The sequence below is a fragment of the Chiloscyllium punctatum genome, chromosome 18 (genome assembly GCF_047496795.1).
Source record: "Chiloscyllium punctatum isolate Juve2018m chromosome 18, sChiPun1.3, whole genome shotgun sequence".
NCBI classification, from domain to species: Eukaryota; Metazoa; Chordata; class Chondrichthyes; order Orectolobiformes; family Hemiscylliidae; genus Chiloscyllium; species Chiloscyllium punctatum.
Window position 1 is genome coordinate 69,928,818 of NC_092756.1, and position 20,352 is coordinate 69,949,169.

The following is a 20,352-nucleotide window of genomic DNA, read 5'->3' on the forward strand; positions in this document are numbered from 1 at the left end:
CAGTCTCTGCTGCTGGGCCCACTCCAGTCCGTGCTGCTGGGCCCACTCCAGTCCGTGCTGCTGGGTCCACTCCAGTCCGTGCTGCTGGGTCCACTCCAGTCCGTGCTGCTGGGCCTACTCCAGTCCGTGCTGCTGGGCCTACTCCAGTCCGTGCTGCTGGGCCCACTCCAGTCCGTGCTGCTGGGCCCACTCCAGTCCGTGCTGCTGGGCCCACTCCAGTCCGTGCTGCTGGGTCCACTCCAGTCCGTGCTGCTGGGCCCACTCCAGTCTGTGCTGCAAGGCCCACTCCAGTCTGTGCTGCTGGGCCCACTCCAGTCTGTGCTGCTGGGCCCACTCCAGTCCGTGCTGCTGGGCCCACTCCAGTGTGTGGTACTGGGCCTGCTCTCGTACGTGCTGTTGGGCCCACTCCAGTCCGTGCTGCTGGGATCACTCCAGTCCATGCTGCAGGGCCCACTCCAGTCCGTGCTGCTGGGATCACTCCAGTCCGTGCTGTTGGGCCCACTCCAGACCATGCTGCAGGGCCCACTCCAGTCCGTGCTGCTGGGATCACTCCAGTCCGTGCTGTTGGGCCCACTCCAGACCATGCTGCTGGGCTCACTCCAGTCCGTGCTGCTCGGCCCACTGCAGTCCGTGCTGCTGGGCTCACTCTAGTCCGTGCTGCTGGGCCCGCTCCAGTCTGTGCTGCTGGGCCTACTCTCGTCCGTGTTGCTGGGCCTACTCCAGTACATTCTGCTGGACCCACTCCAGTCCATGCTGCTGGGCCCACTCCAGTCTGTGCTGCTGGGCCCACTCCAGTCTGTGATGCTGGGCTCACTCTAGTCTGTGCTGCAGGACTCACTCCAGTCCGTGCTGCTGGGCCCACACCATTCTGTGCTGTTGGGCCCACTCCAGTCCGTGCTGCTGGGCCCACTCTAGTCTGTGCTGCAGGGCCCACACCAGTCCGTGCTGCTGGCCCTACTCCAGTCCGTGCTGCTGGACTGACTCCAGTCTGTGCTGCTGGGCCAACTCCAGTCTGTGCTGCTGGGCTCACTCCAGTCCGTGCTGCTGGGCCTACACCATTCTGTGCTGTTGGGCCCACTCCAGTCCGTGCTGCTGGGCCCACTCCAGTCGGTGCTGCTGGGATCATTCCAGTCCATGCTGCAGGGCCCACTCCAGTCCGTGCTGCTGGGCCCACTCCAGTCTGTGCTGCTGTGCCCACTCCAGTCTGTGCTGCTGGGTCCACTGCAGTCCGTGCTGCTGGTCCTACTCCAGTCCGTGCTGCTGGGCCCACTCCAGACCGTGCTGCTGGGCTCACTCCAGTCCGTGCTGCTGGGCTCACTCCAGTCTGTGCTGCTGGGCCCACTCCAGTCTGTGCTGCTGGGCTCACTCCAGTCCGTGCTGCTGGGCCCACTCCAGTCTGTGCTGCTGGGCCCACTCTAGTCCGTGCTGCTGGGCCCACTCCAGTCTGTGCTGCTGGACTCACTCCAGTCCGTGCTGCTGGGCTCACTCCAGTCCGTGCTGCTGGGCCCACTCCAGTCTGTGCTGCTGGGCACACTCCAGTCTGTGATGCTGGGCACACTCCAGTCTGTGATGCTGGGCTCACTCTAGTCTGTGCTGCAGGACCCACTCCAGTCCGCGCTGCTGGGCCCACTCCAGTCCGTGCTGCTGGGCCCACTCCAGTCCGTGCTGCTGGGCCCACTCCAGTCCGTGCTGCTGGGCCCACTCCAGTCCGTGCTGCTGGGCCCACTCCAGTCTGTGCTGCTGGGTCCACTGCAGTCCGTGCTGCTGGGCCTGCTCCAGTCCGTGCTGCTGGGCCTGCTCCAGTCCGTGCTGCTGGGCCCACTCCAGTCGGTGCTGCTGGGATCATTCCAGTCCATGCTGCAGGGCCCACTCCAGTCCGTGCTGCTGGGCCCACTGCAGTCCGTGCTGCTGGGTCCACTGCAGTCCGTGCTGCTGGGCTCACTCCAGTCCGTGCTGCTGGGCCCACTCCAGTCCGTGCTGCTGGGCTCACTCCAGTCCGTGCTGCTGGGCTCACTCCAGTCCGTGCTGCTGGGCTCACTCCAGTCCTTGCTGCTGGGCTCACTCCAGTCCTTGCTGCTGGGCCCACTCCAGTCTGTGCTGCTGGGCCTACTCTCGTCCGTGTTGCTGGGCCTACTCCAGTACATTCTGCTGGACCCACTCCAGTCCGTGTTGCTGGGCCCACTCCAGTCTGTGCTGCTGGGCCTACTCTCGTCCGTGTTGCTGGGCGTGCTCCAGTACGTGCTGTTGGGCCCACTCCAGTACGTGCTGCTGGGCCCACTCCAGTGCGTGCTGCTGGGCCCACTCCAGTCCGTGCTGCTGGGCACACTTTTGTCTGTGCTGCCGGGACCACTCCAGTCTGTGCTGTTGGGCCCACTCCAGTCTGTGCTGTTGGGCTTACACCAGTACGTGCTGCTGGGTCCACTCCAGTCCATGCTGCTGGGTCCACTCCAGTCCATGCTGCTGGGTCCACTCCAGTCCGTGCTGCTGGGTCCACTCCAGTCCGTGCTGCTGGGCTCACTCCAGTCCGTGCTGCTGGGCCCACTCCAGTCCGTGCTGCTGGGCACACTTTTGTCTGTGCTGCTGGGTCCACTCCAGTCCGTGCTGCTGGGTCCACTCCAGTCCGTGCTGCTGGGCCCACTCCAGTCCGTGCTGCTGGGCCCACTCCAGTCCGTGCTGCTGGGCCCACTCCAGTCCGTGCTGCTGGGCCCACTCCAGTCCGTGCTGCTGGGTCCACTCCAGTCCATGCTGCTGGGCCTACTCCAGTCTGTGCTGCTGGGCCCACTCCAGTCTGTGCTGCTGGGCCCACTCCAGTCCGTGCTGCTGGGCCCACTCCAGTCCGTGCTGCTGGGCCCACTCCAGTCCGTGCTGCTGGGCCCACTCCAGTCCGTGCTGCTGGGTCCACTCCAGTCCGTGCTGCTGGGCCTACTCCAGTCCGTGCTGCTGGGCCTACTCCAGTCCGTGCTGCTGGGCCCACTCCAGTACGTGCTGCTGGGCCCACTCCAGTCCGTGCTGCTGGGCCCACTCCAGTCCGTGCTGCTGGGTCCACTCCAGTCCGTGCTGCTGGGCCCACTCCAGTCTGTGCTGCAAGGCCCACTCCAGTCTGTGCTGCTGGGCCCACTCCAGTCTGTGCTGCTGGGCCCACTCCAGTCCGTGCTGCTGGGCCCACTCCAGTGTGTGGTACTGGGCCTGCTCTCGTACGTGCTGTTGGGCCCACTCCAGTCCGTGCTGCTGGGATCACTCCAGTCCATGCTGCAGGGCCCACTCCAGTCCGTGCTGCTGGGATCACTCCAGTCCGTGCTGTTGGGCCCACTCCAGACCATGCTGCAGGGCCCACTCCAGTCCGTGCTGCTGGGATCACTCCAGTCCGTGCTGTTGGGCCCACTCCAGACCATGCTGCTGGGCTCACTCCAGTCCGTGCTGCTCGGCCCACTGCAGTCCGTGCTGCTGGGCTCACTCTAGTCCGTGCTGCTGGGCCCGCTCCAGTCTGTGCTGCTGGGCCTACTCTCGTCCGTGTTGCTGGGCCTACTCCAGTACATTCTGCTGGACCCACTCCAGTCCGTGTTGCTGAGCCCACTCCAGTCTGTGCTGCTGGACCTACTCCAGTCCGTGCTGCTGGGGCCAGTCCAGTCCGTGCTGCTGGGGCCAGTCCAGTCCGTGTTGCTGAGCACACTCCAGTCTGTGCTGCTGGACCCACTCCAGTCCGTGCTGATGGGCCCACTCCATTTGGTGCTGCTGGGCCCACTCCAATGTGTGCTGCTGTGCCCACTCCAGTCCGTGCTGCTGGGCTCACTCCAGTCCGTGCTGCTGGGCCCACACCAGTCCATGCTGCTGGGCCCACTCCAGTACGTGCTGCTGGGCCTACTCCAGTACGTGCTGCTGGGCCCACTCCAGTCCATGCTGCTGGGCCCACTCCAGTCCGTGCTGCTGGGCCCAATCCAGTCTGTGCTGCTGGACTCACTCCAGTCCGTGCTGCTGGGCTGACTCCAGTCCGTGCTGCTGGGCCCACTCCAGTTTGTGCTGCTGGGCACACTCCAGTCTGTGATGCTGGGCTCACTCCAGTCCGTGCTGCTGGCCCCACTCCAGTCTGTGCTGCTGGGCTCACTCCAGTCCGTGCTGCTGGGTCCACTCCAGTCCGTGCTGCTGGGCCTACTCCAGTCTGTGCTGCTGGGCCTACTCCAGTCTGTGCTGCTGGGCCCACTCCAGTCCGTGCTGCTGGGCCCACTCCAGTCCGTGCTGCTGGGCCCACTCCAGTCCGTGCTGCTGGGTCCACTCCAGTCCGTGCTGCTGGGACCACTCCAGTCTGTGCTGCTGGGCCCACTCCAGTCTGTGCTGCTGGGCCCACTCCAGTCTGTGCTGCTGGGCCCACTCCAGTCTGTGCTGCTGGGCCCACTCCAGTCCGTGCTGCTGGGCCCACTCCAGTGTGTGGTACTGGGCCTGCTCCAGTACGTGCTGTTGGGCCCACTCCAGTCCGTGCTGCTGGGATCACTCCAGTCCATGCTGCAGGGCCCACTCCAGTCCGTGCTGCTGGGATCACTCCAGTCCGTGCTGTTGGGCCCACTCCAGACCATGCTGCAGGGCCCACTCCAGTCCGTGCTGCTGGGATCACTCCAGTCCGTGCTGTTGGGCCCACTCCAGACCATGCTGCTGGGCTCACTCCAGTCCGTGCTGCTCGGCCCACTGCAGTCCGTGCTGCTGGGCTCACTCTAGTCCGTGCTGCTGGGCCCGCTCCAGTCTGTGCTGCTGGGCCTACTCTCGTCCGTGTTGCTGGGCCTACTCCAGTACATTCTGCTGGACCCACTCCAGTCCGTGTTGCTGAGCCCACTCCAGTCTGTGCTGCTGGACCTACTCCAGTCCGTGCTGCTGGGGCCAGTCCAGTCCGTGTTGCTGAGCCCACTCCAGTCTGTGCTGCTGGACCCACTCGAGTCCGTGCTGAATGGGCCCACTCCATTTGGTGCTGCTGGGCCCACTCCAATGTGTGCTGCTGTGCCCACTCCAGTCCGTGCTGCTGGGCTCACTCCAGTCCGTGCTGCTGGGCTCACTCCAGTCCGTGCTGCTGGGCCCACACCAGTCCATGCTGCTGGGCCCACTCCAGTACGTGCTGCTGGGCCTACTCCAGTACGTGCTGCTGGGCCCACTCCAGTCCATGCTGCTGGGCCCACTCCAGTCCGTGCTGCTGGGCCCAATCCAGTCTGTGCTGCTGGACTCACTCCAGTCCGTGCTGCTGGGCTGACTCCAGTCCGTGCTGCTGGGCCCAATCCAGTCTGTGCTGCTGGACTCACTCCAGTCCATGCTGCTGGGCCCACTCCAGTCCGTGCTGCTGGGCCCAATCCAGTCTGTGCTGCTGGACTCACTCCAGTCCATGCTGCTGGGCCCACTCCAGTCTGTGCTGCTGGGCACACTCCAGTCTGTGATGCTGGGCTCACTCCAGTCCGTGCTGCTGGCCCCACTCCAATCTGTGCTGCTGGGCTCACTCCAGTCCGTGCTGCTGGGCCCACTCCAGTCCGTGCTGCTGGGCCCACTCCAGTCCGTGCTGCTGGGCCCACTCCAGTCTGTGCTGCTGGGCTCACTCCAGTCCGTGCTGCTGGGCTCACTCCAGTCCGTGCTGCTGGGCCCACTCCAGTCCGTGCTGCTGGGCCCACTCCAGTCTGTGGTGCTGGGCCCACTCCAGTCTGTGGTGCTGGGCCTACTCCAGTACGTGCTGCTGGGCCCACTCCATTCTGTGCTGCTGGGCCGACTCCAGTCCGTGCTGCTGGGCCTACTTCAGTCTGTGCTGCTGGGCCCACTCCAGTCGGTGCTGCTGGACTCACTCCAGTCCGTGCTGCTGGGCTCAGTCCGTGCTGCTGGTCCCACTCCAGTCTGTGGTGCTGGGCCTACTCCAGTACGTGCTGCTGGGCGTACTCCAGTCCGTGCTGCTGGGTCCACTCCAGTCCATGCTGCTGGGCCTACTCCAGTCCGTGCTGCTGGGCCCACTCCAGTCCGTGCTGCTGGGCCCACTCCAGTGTGTGGTACTGGGCCTGCTCCAGTACGTGCTGCTGGGCCCACTCCAGTCCGTGCTGCTGGGCACACTTTAGTCTGTGCTGCCGGGACCACTCCAGTCTGTGCTACTGGGCTCACTCCAGTCGTGATGCAGGGCCCACACCAGTCCGTGCTGCTGGGCCCACCCCAGTCTGTGCTGCTGGGCCTACTCCAGTGTGTGGTACTGGGCCTGCTCCAGTACGTGCTGTTGGGCCCACTCCAGTCCGTGCTGCTGGGATCACTCCAGTCCATGCTGCAGGGCCCACTCCAGTCTGTGCTGCTGGGATCACTCCAGTCCGTGCTGTTGGGCCCACTCCAGTCCGTGCTGCTGGGCTCACTGCAGTCCGTGCTGCTGGGCCCACTCCAGTCTGTGCTGCTGGGCCTACTCTCGTCCGTGTTGATGGGCCTACTCCAGTACATTCTGCTGGACCCACTCCAGTCCGTGTTGCTGGGCCCACTCCAGTCCGTGCTGCTGGGGCCAGTCCAGTCTTTGCTGCTGGGCCCACTCCAGTCTGTGCTGCTGGACCCACTCCAGTCCGTGCTGCTGGGCCCACTCCAGTCCATGCTGTTGGACCCACTCCAGTCCGTGCTGCTGGGCTCACTCCAGTCCGTGCTGCTGGGCTCACTCCAGTCCGTGCTGCTGGGCCCACTCCAGTCTGTGCTGCTGGACTCACTCCAGTCTGTGCTGCTGGACTCACTCCAGTCTGTGCTGCTGGGCCTACTCCAGTCTGTGCTGCTGGGCCTACTCCAGTCTGTGCTGCTGTGCCCACTCCAGCCTGTGCTGCTGGGCTCACTCCAGTCTGTGCTGCTGGGCCTACTCCAGTCTGTGCTGCTGTGCTCACTCCAGTCTGTGCTGCTGGGCTCACTCCAGTCCGTGCTGCTGGGCCCACTCCAGTCTGTGGTGCTGGGCCTACTCCAGTACGTGCTGCTGGGCCCACTCCAGTCCATGCTGCTGGGCCCACTCCAGTCCGTGCTGCTGGGCCCACTCCAGTCCATGCTGCTGGGCCCACTCCAGTCAGTGCTGCTCGGCCTACTCCATTCCGTGCTGCTGGGCCTATTCCAGTCTGTGCTGCTGGACCCACTCCAGTCCATGCTGCTGGACCCACTCCAGTCCATGCTGTTGGACCCACTCCAGTCCGTGCTGCTGGGCCCACTCCAGTCTGTTCTACTGGGCTCACTCCAGTCCATGCTACTGGACTCACTCCAGTCAGTGCTGCTCGGCCTACTCCAGTCCGTGCTGCTGGGCCTACTCCAGTCTGTGCTGCTGGACCCACTCCAGTCCATGCTGCTGGACCCACTTCAGTCCATGCTGTTGGACCCACTCCAGTCCGTGCTGCTGGGCCCACTCCAGTCAGTGCTGCTGGGCCCACTCCAGTCCATGCTGCTGGGCTCACTCCAGTCCATGATGCAGGGCCCTCTCCAGTCCGTGCTGCTGGGCCCACTCCAGTCCGTGCTGCTGGGCCCACTCCAGTCTGTGCTGCTGGGCTCACTCCAGTCTGTGTTGCTGGGCCCACTCCAGTCTGTGCTGCTGTGCCCACACCAGCCTGTGGTGCTGGGCCTACTCCAGTCTGTGGTGCTGGGCCCACTCCAGTCCGTCCTGCTGGACTCACTCCAGTCTGTGCTGCTGGGCCCACTCCAGTCTGTGCTGCTGGGCCCAATCCAGTCCGTGCTGCTGGGCCCACTCCAGTTTGTGCTGCTCGGCCCACTCCAGTTTGTGCTGCTCGGCCCACTCCAGTTCGTGCTGCTGGGCGTACTCCAGTCTGTGCTGCTGGGCCCACTCCAGTCTGTGCTGCTGGACTCACTCTAGTCAATGCTGGGCCCACTCCAGTCCACGCTGCTGGGCCCACTCCAGTCCGTGCTTCTGGGCTCACTCCAGTCTGTGCTGCTGCGCCCACTCCAGTCTGTGCTGCTGGGCCCTCTCCAGTCTCTGCTGCTGGGCCTACTCCAGTCTGTGCTGCTGGGCCCACTCCAGTCTGTGCTGCTGGGCCCACTCCAGTCTGTGCTGCTGGGCCCAATCCAGTCCGTGCTGCTGGGCGCACTCCAGTCTGTGCTGCTGGGCCCACTCCAGTCCGTGCTGCTGGGCCCACTCCAGTCCGTGCTGCTGGGCCCACTCCAGTCCGTGCTGCTGGGCCCACTCCAGTCTGTGCTGCTCGGCCCACTCCAGTCTGTGCTGCTGGGCCCACTCCAGTCTGTGCTGCTGGGCCCACTCCAGTCTGTGCTGCTGGGCCCACTCCAGTCTGTGCTGCTGGGCCCATTCCAGTCTGTGCTGCAGGGCCCAATCCAGTCCGTGCTGCTGGGCCCACTCCAGTCTGTGCTCCTGGGGCCACTCCAGTCCGTGCTGCTGGACCCACTCCAGTCCGTGCTGCTGGACCCACTCCAGTCCGTGCTGCTGGGCCTACTTCAGTCCATGCTGCTGGGCCTACTCCATTTCGTGCTGCTGTGCCCACTCCAGTCTGTGCTGCTGGGCCTACTCCAGTCCGTGCTGCTGGGCCCACTCCAGTCTGTGCTGCTGGACTCACTCTAGTCAATGCTGGGCCCACTCCAGTCCACGCTGCTGTGCCCACTCCAGTCTGTGCTGCTGGGCCTACCCCAGTCCGTGCTGCTGGGCCCACTCCAGTCCGTGCTGCTGGACCTTCTCTAGTCCGTGCTGCTGGACCCACTCCAGTCTGTGCTGCTGGGCCCACTCCAGTCTGTGGTGCTGGGCCCACTCCAGTCCGTGCTCCTGGACCCACTCCAGTCTGTGCTGCTGGGCCCACTCCAGTCTGTGCTGCTGGGCGCACTCCAGTCCTTGCTGCTGGGCCCACTCCAGTCCGTGCTTCAGGGCCCACTCCAGTCTGTGCTGCTGGGCCCACTCCAGTCCGTGCTGCTGGGCTCACTCCAGTCCTTGCTGCTGGGCCCACTCCAGTCCTTGCTGCGGGGCCCACTCCAGTCCTTGCTGCTGGGCTCACTTCAGACCTTGCTGCTGGGCCCACTCCAGTCCGTGCTTCAGGGCCCACTCCAGTCTGTGCTGCTGGGCCCACTCCAGTCCGTGCTGTTGGGCTCACTCGAGTCCTTGCTGCGGGGCCCACTCCAGTCCTTGCTGCTGGGCTCACTCCAGTCCTTGCTGCTGGGCCCACTCCAGTCCGTGCTTCAGGGCCCACTCCAGTCTGTGCTGCTGGGCCCACTCCAGTCCGTGCTGCTGGGCTCACTCCAGTCCTTGCTGCTGGGCCCACTCCAGTCTGTGCTGCTGGGCCCACTCCAGTCTGTGCTGCAGGGCCTACTCCAGTCTGTGCTGCAGGGCCTACTCCAGTCTGTGCTGCTGGGCCCACTCCAGTCCATGCTGCTGGTCCTACTCCAGTCCGTGCTGTTGGACCCACTCCAGTCCGTGCTGCTGGGCCCAGTCTAGTCTGTGCTGCTGGGCCTACTCCAGTCTGTGCTGCTGGGCCTACTCCAGTCTGTGCTGCTGGGCTCACTCCAGTCCGTGCTGCTGGTCCTACTCCAGTCTGTGCTGTTGGACCCACTCCAGTCCATGCTGCTGGGCCCACTCCAGTCCGTGCTGCGGGGCCCACTCCAGTCCGTGCTGCTGGGCCCACTCCAGTCTGCGCTGCTGGGCCCACTCCAGTCCATGCTGCTGGGCCCACTCCAGTCCGTGCTGCTGGGCCCACTCCAGTCTGTGCTGCTGGGCCCACTCCAGTCTGTGCTGCTGGGCCCACTCCAGTCTGTGCTGCTGGGCCCACTCCAGTCCGTGCTGCTGGGCCCACTCCAGTCTGTGCTGCTGGGCCCACTCCAGTCCATGCTGCTGGTCCTACTCCAGTCCGTGCTGTTGGACCCACTCCAGTCCGTGCTGCTGGGCCCAGTCTAGTCTGTGCTGCTGGGCCTACTCCAGTCTGTGCTGCTGGGCCTACTCCAGTCTGTGCTGCTGGGCTCACTCCAGTCCGTGCTGCTGGTCCTACTCCAGTCTGTGCTGTTGGACCCACTCCAGTCCATGCTGCTGGGCCCACTCCAGTCCGTGCTGCGGGGCCCACTCCAGTCCGTGCTGCTGGGCCCACTCCAGTCTGCGCTGCTGGGCCCACTCCAGTCCATGCTGCTGGGCCCACTCCAGTCCGTGCTGCTGGGCCCACTCCAGTCTGTGCTGCTGGGCCCACTCCAGTCTGTGCTGCTGGGCCCACTCCAGTCTGTGCTGCTGGGCCCACTCCAGTCCGTGCTGCTGGGCCCACTCCAGTCCGTGCTGCTGGGCCCACTCCAGTCCATGCTGCTGGACTCACTCCAGTACGTGCTGCTGGGCCCACTCCTGTCTGTGCTGCTGGACCCACTCCAGTCCGTGCTGCTGGGCCCACTCCAGTCTGTGCTGCTGGGCCCACTCCAGTACGTGCTGCTGGGCCCACTCCAGTCCATGCTGCTGGACCCACTCCAGTCCGTGCTGCTGGGCCCACTCCAGTCTGTGCTGCTGGGCCCACTCCAGTACGTGCTGCTGGGCCCACTCCAGTACGTGCTGCTGGGCCCACTCCAGTCCATGCTGCTGGGCCCACTGACGTTTGATTACCTCAGGCGACTGACTGTGTGGAGTTTGCACGTTCTCCCCGTGTCTGCGTGGGTTTCCTCCGGGTGCTCCGGTTTCCTCCCACAGTCCAAAGATTTGCTGGTTCGGGTGAATCGGAGGAATTTGGCCATTATCTGGTAGTGACCTTTGCTCTGGACAATCACTCTTGCTCCCCATAATGAAATACCATCCTCTCCTGTGATCTGTTCTCTCTGAGTTTCGGTTCTGGTTGTGATGGTCCTTTGGCTTCCCCATCATCACTCAGCTTTGCCTGGACCGGACCTTTTTGTGTTCACAGTCGTATATACTCAGCGGGGAATAGAAGAGTTGTCGTGACAGTTTAAAATCGAAGGGATTCCTGGTCAGGGTTCCAACGTGTCATTCTCCACACTGAGAATACGGGCCCACTGCTGAGTCCAACCTGAAACGATGGGCCTTGTTATCTGTGAGGAGCCCAAGCTAGGGTTTGTGATCCATTACTGAAACAAATTTGCTTCCACAAAGATATTGGTGGAACTTTCTCACACCAAAGTTGACCACCAAATCTAGGGCCATATTTGCGTTTGGCATCAGCCAATGTCCAGGAAGCGATAGGTCTTCTCTCTGTTAGGCCACCAGTCAGCCAACACTACCCCAACACCGTAACAGGGAGACATCGCATGTCAGCGCCACATCTCGCTTGGTATCATAGAATCCCCTTCGGCCCAGCAAGTCCACATCGACCCTCCGAAGAGTAACCCACCCAGACCCATTCCCCTACCCCATTCCCCTACATTTATCCCTGACTAGTGCACCTAACCTACACATCCCTGAACACAAGGGGCAATTTCCCATGGCCAATTCATCCTAACTCGCACATCTTTGGACTGTGGGAGGACACTGGAGCACCCGGAGGAAACCCACACAGACACGGGGAGAATGTACAAACTCCACACAGCGAGTCGCCTGAGGCTGGAATCGAACCCCCAGGTCCCTGACTCTGTGAGGCAGCAGCACTGAGCCATCTGTGCCACCCGTACCGTACCAACACCTCAGGCAATGAAAGCTGTTCCTTCACTTCCCTAAAGGCTGTGTCTTGGCTACGTGACCGTTTCTAAGGCTGACCCTTTTTCAGTAGTAGTTGTAAAGGAGCCAAGATACAAGTTACATGTGAATTTTGTGCAATAATTCACCCGCCCAAGGACAGATCTCAGCTCTGGTACAGACGTGGGAGTTGGGGCACCTTTATCACCCTCACTCTATCTTCCAACAGGTATAACCTGATCTTGTTGACTCTGTAACCCAAGAAGGTCGCTCGGGGGGCCTGGAACACAGAGTTTTCCATTCTCGGGCGTACACCCACCTGGGAGAGACGTTTCACCACCACATCCAAGTTCTCTACATGCTCCTTATTGATCTTCCAGGTTAGTACCACATCACTGAGATAAATGGCAGGGTTGGACTGGGCTGTACAAAGTTAAAAATCACACAACACCAGATTATAGTCCAACAGCATTATTTGGAAGCACTAGCTTTTGAATCCCTGCTCCGAATGTAACTTTAAAAGAAAGTCTTGCGATTTACATATGAAAGAATTGAAACCAACGTGGTCATTCTAAAATATGAGATTTAACAAATAATCCAGGTCTTTTTCAATATATAATTTCAGTTACATCACACTGTAAACGTTTGCAATAAATTCTGTGTCTTACAATCTTATTCTCCACAACCATCTGATACACCCCTGCGTAGAACTCCAGGGAAAGTGTGTGAGGGGACAGCGAGAGGGCAGGAGGTCCGTCATTTGGAAACGGTGCCTGGCCTCCCCTCGATGTCCAGGACTGTTCTCGGCAATATTTGAGGAAGCCCAGATTGTTTTTAATCACTGTGAACAAAAGATGTAATCGGTGTTGGAAACACGTCTTTGATGTAATGTTTCTGTTGGGACCTTGAGATCTCCTTTGGATAATCTGATATTTGGATAATTGATATTTGGATAATCGAGGTTCCTCTCTACATCCTTTCTTAAGTAAGGAGCCCAGAACTGTGCGCGTTGCTCCAGATTTGGCTTCACCAGCACCTTCTACAGCTGCAACATAACCTCCTGGTTCTTAAACTCCGAGTGGCAACTCCGAATACCCACCGACTGTAATCTCACAGACAGGTACAATCCCTCGTGGCTCGTAATTACGGCATAATTCTGGGATTCCTCTCCTATTTGCAATTGCAGATACGCCTGGCCCATGTGCAGCTTTGTGAAGGACAGCACCTCCCTGCCAGTTTTGTGTATAAATCCTCTCTGTGAGGCACTAGGTATTTATCCAGCTGAGAGAAGCAGCTTCATGTTTGGTTCGAATCCCCAGAAAAGCGAACCAACCCATTGGGCTTCACAGTCAGTCCGACCAGTGCTGCCCATTCCACAAACTGCACTGGTTTGAAGATTCCTTCACTTCCCAGCCTCTAGTTTTGCCCGTGAGGCAAATAGCATTGGATGGGCCTTGCAGAGTCGTGGTCAACATACAACCTTGACCCCTTTAGTAGGCCCGAGACCTTCCTGAAAAACGTCCGAGTATTTAATCAGGATTTCACGCAGGCAGCCATTTTCTAATTGAGAAATGTTGAGCCAATTAAGGTGAATCTCTCTCAACCAATTCTACCCCATCGAGCACAGGCCCCGAGCCTTTTACTACAATCAGCTGCTTCTCATAAGAGACCAGAATCAAAGTTGTGTGTTTAATTTGTAAAGGGTCCCCAGTCTGGCTGAGATCTCACCCACAAACTTGAGGGTTGGAGTCCCAATCTTGTTCATCTGCAATCACTGATAAATCTGCGCTAAGATCGACTTCCATTAAAACTGAGTGACCTTTGAACCAGACCTTTATTTTGATTGGCTCTGATCTGGACGTTGCTAAGCAATTTAACTGTTCCCAGCCAGCTCTAGGTGGACTTTCCAGGGGGTGCACTCTCCTGGATATTGGCCTGTGAGTTTTCTGACTCAACTCAGGCCTTCGCCATCACGGGCCCACATACCGGCAGCAACTTACGGAACCTGCCGGCCCAGATCCTGAAAAGCATTTTGGCCGTTTGACCGAGGCTTAGTTGTGTTTGGTGTTTTGCTGTGGGCTGACCGAGGGCCCCTCTGCTCAGAATATGCCCTGCCTGAGGTTCTGTAATTGCCTTCAACGTGATGTTCCCCAAGCTCAGTCGGTCTAGCAAGGGTGGCCCCTTCCATTGGGATACCCTGTAACTCGTACGGCTCCACTTCCCGCATTTTCCAATGACCAGGCCAGTTGTAGTGCCTGCTTGAAGTCCAGTTGGACTTCAGCTAATAAGTGCTTCTGCATAGTTATGTCATTGATCCACATACCAAACAGTCTCTCATTCAGGGTGAACCCAAAATCGCATGACTCTGCCAGTCATCTCAACCTCGTCAAAAATCCTGATAAGGATCCCCCTAGTTCTCAAACTGCTGAATCAAACTGAGAGTGTCTCAGAGGAGGCAGAAGTTGTAATATTCCTTAACTAAATCTGCCAACTTTTGGAAGGTGCCTCAGGGTAAGTTAGACTCCTAATAACCATAAAAGCTGTGGCTCCACAAGCTGTCAGGAGAATTACTTGTTGCTTTTCATTTGCCCTGAAAAAATAACAAATTCTTTCCACATACTGGACCCAGGCTTCGATGAATCAAACTTCCCAAATAAATGCTTACCCCAACTCAATGAGGACTGTTGCAAGTGAATTTTCTTCAAGAGGGTGCTCTTCCATGGTCGCTACTGAAATAATTCCACAGAGGCTGGTATCCCATCACCAAGTCACCCTTTATTTACATGTGCCCAGTACATGGGCTCTGACTAGCCAGTCCTTAGGGTCTGGAGAATCCCTGTTGATACCTGTCAGCCAGGGCTCCCCAATTGGCCCAGGTTAACAGCCCCAATCAGGGATCTCATACCCAACGCAATCCACCTGACCTTTGTTTCTATCACTGCACCACCATTCAATTTGATCATGGCTGATCCCCGATCTCACCCCGTCATGGTCCTGCTTTCTCCCCATACGCCTTTTAAAACCTAAACATTTCTCAATCCTATTCTGGTATCTGTTCAGTGACCCTCCTGTGGTAGAGAGTTCCTCAGGTTGACCAATGTCTGAGTGAGGGGATGTTTCCTCAGCTTGGTCCAAAATGGCCTCCTCTGTCTCCTGAGACTGTCTCTCCTGGTTCCAGACTCCCCACCACCCCCACAGGGGATATACTCTCCCTGCCTCAATCCTGCCTGGCCCTTTCCCAATCTTCTGTGTTCCAATCAGATCCTCTCGCATTCTTTGGGACTTGAGTGAACACAGGCCCAGACAAAACAATCTCCTCAATCGACACTCCTGCCATCCTCAGCATCAGCCCCTGAACTGCCCTTGAGAGTAAATATATTTTTTTCTGAAGGAGGAAAGGGACGTAAAGCAATTCCTATGAGCATCAGCGTCCTCGGCAATGCCATGTTCTGTTACAGTCGGTCTCATGATGGGCAGAACCATCTCCTCTGTCAGCCCTTGTCCCAGGAGCTCAGCTCTGTTCCTGTTGTTCACGAGCCACCTCACCCCACAAAACAGAGGGTGAAAGGTCGGCCGCCCACTTGCAATGGAGATGGACAACACTCTTCCTGAGCTCCTGCCATGTGTGTACAGCCAGCCCCCAAGGGGCAGGAGAGGCTATTGGTCAGGTTTCCCACCATGTGTACACCCAGCCACCAGGCGGCAGGATAGGCTATTGGTCAGAGCTTCTGCCATGTGTACAGCCAGTCAGCAGGGCCAGGATGGGCTACTGGTCAGATTACCCACCATGTACCGCCATGTGTACAGCCGGCCACCAGGGGACAGGATAGGCTATTGGTACAAATCTACACTTGGGATGCTGACACTTCATTGAGCCAGTCATTATTTTTAATGGCTAAATTCACACCAGTTAAAGTTAACAAGAGGCCATTCCCTATTGCTATAGGTACAAATTAAATCTACTTATTTTTATTTCACATCACTGTTCATTGTGCTTTTAATTTATCATTTCAAAGTTTGCTTCACTTGGAGGGACAAAGGGGTGAAATATTTCTGTTTTTCTGAATTCAATCATCATGACCTTTGAAATTTCTGACGATAGGAATTGGAATGACAGGACAGAGCGAGGATTTAATGTCCATCCAGTTCACCTCCTGTTACTCACAATGGGAATGGAACTGTTGACCAAACACAGCAATCAAACTCCGTTAGTTTGTTCCGAATGGATCCATGGATGGGTTGAGGTAAACCCCCCAGTGATGGAGAGTTGAGGGGGTATCAGCTGTGCCTGAGCTCCTGGCCTGGGACCTGTCTGCTTCCATCTGCTTACTTTGGTTTCCTTTTTGCTTTTTGCTCTCTTTCTTTCTAGTTTCTTCTCACTTGAGGCCTGTTCCATGATCGAGAGCAGGCCCGACCTTCTGAGCATGTGCGGCAGGAGTTGGCTGCTTGAGGAGGGGGAGCGAGGCTTTTGGGAGTTTGTGACGGCAGCCATTTTGGGTCCAGCGCTGAGAGGTGGCTCTGGAGCCCAACAACCTCGATGTTGGTGGGCCCACAGCAGGACTCCAGGCTGTGGCAGCAACGGGGATGGGGGCAGGCTCTGTGGTCGGCATCGGTCACTGCAGCGTTGAGGTAGGCCCGGATCGATATTCCTGGAGGATTGACAGGAGCGGTATGGTAGGCCCAGTGTGGGGAACGCACGGCAAAGAGAAGGAGATTGAATGAGTATAATGTTTAACTTTAAACCTTGTTCTTTAGATTAGATTCCCTACAGTGTGGAAACAGGCCCTTCAACCCAACCAGTCCACACCGATCCTCCAAAGAGTAACCCACCCAGACTCATTTATCTCTGACTAATGAACCTAACACTATGGGGCAATTTAGCACGGCCAATTCACCTGAGCTTTCTACCCTGTTCTTAAGATTTAGCACCTGTACCTAAGATGGCACTGTGTGTAGCAGAATTGTGCACTTTACACTGCACTCCTGTACCTATGTACTTGGGGACCCATGACAATAAACTCTAAATCTAAATCTGATCGGCTGCAATACCACCTTCTTCCAACAGATGTCACCATCTTGTGTTGCTGCCTAAATCCAATCCAATAAGTTAGAAATCTGAGCTCGAATCCTGGATGATTCAGCGGGTGACGTTGAGGTAAGAAAGAAAATTAAGAATTAGTTAAGAATGATATCAAATTGGCATACAAAGCTGCAAATATTGGGGAATTTGGGAAAGATTTGAAAGCCAGAAAAGGACAGCATGGTAAAATCAGAGTCTGAGAGAAAGCTAATAAGAAATATAAAAATATATAAAGATTCTACACATATGTAAAAAGTGAAAGAGGAGCCAAAGTCCGCACCAGTGTGTTAGAGTGGGGGAATTAGTCAATGGACACAAGCAAACGGCAGAATTGGGTTAGGATATCTGGTTGGCATGGACGGGTTGGACCGAACGATCTGTTTCCATGCTGTATATCTCTATGACTCTAAACTGTTGGAAGACACAAAAAGCATCGCAAGGATAATTGAAATGCAAGAGGCAATGGGAAAAGAAAACTCGAAGCAATTGCTATCGCTGGAGAGAAAGGGAAATGGAGAAAATAACGGAACTTATGACGAACCAGTACTGATGGTCTCCATCCTAGACTGCAGTAATAGAGCTGCATTGTTGATAATCTTCCAGATATCCCACTGTTCTGGAGAGGTGCCAGCATATTTAAAACTGCAAACACAGTGTCTCTATTCAAGGAAGGAGTGAGACAGAAAGCCAGAAACAAAGGTCAGCTTAGTGCATTGCACTGGGGAAATGCCGGAATCAATTCTGAAAGAGCTCATAATGCAATATAAAATATAACAAGGGTCTGTTGAATCTCGAGATCCCCTTGTTGCCTTATTGTAACTGTAAATAGCTCCCTTTTAGAAAATGCCTGTTGCAACTGGGTAGAAGCTCTGAGGAACGTCAAAATCCCCCGTAATCAATTCACTTATTTTCTGCAAAGTCTTTACAGAACAGACTCTGAACCTTTTTGATTAGATTAGATTAGATTCCCTACAGTGTGGAAACAGGCCCTTCGGCCCAACAAGTCCACACTGACCCTCCAAAGAGCAACCCACCCAGATCCATTCCCCTACATTTACCCCTGACTAATGCACCCAACACTAGGGGCAGTTTAGCATGGCCAATTCACCTGATCTGCACATCTTTGGACTGTGGGAGGAAACTGGAGCACCTGGAAGAAACCCACGCAGACACGGGGAGAATGTGCAAACTCCACACAGTCAGTCGCCTGAGACAGGAATTGAACCCAGATCCCTGGTGCTGTGAGGCAGCAGTGCTAACCACTGAGTCACTATGCCACCACGGTGTGTGATGATAGATCATTTATGAGCAAAGTATACTTTTGCAATTAAAAACAGCTTATAATGCAATCAGCCACAGTCAATGTGAGTTAGTGAAGGGGAAACTAAGGTTATCAAATTTAATCAAATAGATGTAGGAGAATCAATCAATGATGAAAGCTTTCAGATTTCCAAGAAAAGCATTTCAAAATAAGCCACATAAGGGATTACTACACAACATAAGAGCCGATGGTGCCAGGGAGATTTCTGAGCAGCTAGCTAACATGAAACAGGGCCAGGGTAATTGGGTCATTTTCAGGTTGGCCACCTTGAACTATGAGAGCAATCAGAGCCAGAGCCACAATTATCTCCGATCTATATGATTTTGTCAATGGTCTGAGGAGTGGCAGCTGGAGTTTAATTTGGATAAATGTGAGATATTACATTTCGGTAAAACAAATAAGTCCAGGACTTATACAACTAATTGGGCTTTTGCTCGAAACTTCGATTCTCCTGCTCCTCGGATGCTGCCTGACCTGCTGTGCATTTCCACATAATGGTATGGCCTTGGGTAGTGTTGTAGAACGCAGAGACTTAGGGGTTTAGGTACATAATTCTTTGAAGTTACGGGGTGGTTGAGAAGGCGTTTGGCAGCTCGCTTTCATTGCTCAGACCATTGAGTAGAGGTGTTGGGACATCATGTTGAGGTTGTATATGATCTTGGTGAGGCCTCTTCCAGGGTATTGCATCCAGTTCCGGTCGCCCTGTTATGGGAAGGCTATAATGGCCGTGGGGTGTTTGTGACTAACACACATCTCCTTCTGGAAGGTGCCAGGAAGTCTGGAGAGAGACGCAGTGGTTTTTGTCAATATTCATCCCGAGCAGCTCTGTGACACCATGCTCTATGGTCTGTTCCCTGGGACGCACTCCAAGACAAAGATCAGCTGAGCCTGGAGGACCATCAACTCAGTGAGAGACGCTCTTTGATCTGCCCGAAACGTGTTGGTCTTCCAGAGCAAGGAGCTGACCCTGACCGAGTGTTACAGACGGACACCTTCCAAGGTCCAGGACTACGTGCTGAGGGGCCCACTGAAGCTTGGGGCAGCTGCTGCCAAGGGGCAGTGGGAAAAGACCCCTGTCTGAGGGCTTCCTGCTGAAGGGAAATGGGGTCTGATCAGTTATTGGACCCTCCCAGTGCCTCAAATACATGTAAAGAATAGTATTGTATGTGTAAGAGAGGTTTTTTTATTTGGGATACAATCAAAATTCAATGATTTATACATTTATTTGATATGCAACTGCAGAACGAAACTGTTTTTGTGATAATGTATATATACAGAGTTTTTTTTACGATTAAGGTAGATTTTTGAAACAAAAAAAGATGTTTTCGAGGTCTCTTCTAGAGCACTGTGTCCAGTTCTGATCACCCTGTTATAGGAAGGAGAATATTGGAATTGGACTCCCTATAGTGTGGAAACAGGCCCTTCAGCCCCACAATCCACACTGACCCTCCAAAGAGTAACCCATCCCCCACCCTACATTAATCCCTGACTAATGCACCTAACGTACACATCCCTGAACACTACGGGCAGTTTAGCCTGGCCAATTCACCTGACCTGCTCATCTTTGGACTGTGGGAGGAAACCCACACAGACACGGGGAGAATGTGCAAACACCACACAGACAGTGGCCAGAGGCTGGAATCAAACCTGGCTCCCTGGCGCTATGAGGCAGCAGTGCTCACCACTGAGCCACCGTGCCACCCTAAAGATGGAGAGGGTTCAGAATGCTGGGAAAGGAGGGTTTGAGTGATAAGGAAAGGTTGGATAGACTGGGACTTTTTTCACAAGACTATAGGAAGCTGAAGGGTGACCTTATAGAGGTTTATAAAATTATGAGGGGTATAGATAAGGTGTTTTCTCCCAAGGATGGTGGATTTCGAGATGAGGGGACATATTTTTGAGAGAGGAGGAAGATTGAAAAAAAGACCCAAGGGGCAACGTTTTTTACTCAGAGAGTGGTTCAAGTCTGGGATTAACTTCCAGAGGGAGTGGTGGATGTGAGTACCTTTTGAAAAGACCTTTTGAGAAGATTGTTGAATAAGAACTGCTTGGGGGGATATGGGCCAAGCGCAGGCAGGTGGGACTAGTTTAGCTCAGGGTCCTTTATTGCAGGTAGTACAGGGGAAAAGACAGCTGCACGAGGGAGGGACGGCCAGCTCTTCGGAGGGGGAAGATGGACGCAAAGAAGGCCATCACCACCAGAAGAAGAGACAGAGCGCCGGCGGTAAAGAGGAGGGCATTTCCCCCCAACCAGGAAACAACGGACCCCCCGAAGTCCACCCTCCACCCAGGGAGAACCAGGGGGTACCCACTGCCCCACAACTACAGGCAACCGAGAGCTGTGATCCTCTGACAGTCCCATTGTCAGACACAGAACTGGACAGTGAGGACCCT

General features: G+C 56.6%; 1 long non-coding RNA gene across 1 annotated transcript; it reads left to right on the forward strand.

Moving 5' to 3' along the window:
- The first annotated feature begins 11,820 nt into the window (after nucleotides 1-11,820).
- On the forward strand, nucleotides 11,821-19,550 carry LOC140488937 (uncharacterized). Its single transcript, XR_011963071.1, has 3 exons — nucleotides 11,821-11,937; nucleotides 16,623-16,712; nucleotides 18,725-19,550. It is a non-coding gene; the product is annotated as an uncharacterized lncRNA (long non-coding RNA).
- Nucleotides 19,551-20,352: the final 802 nt, after the last annotated feature.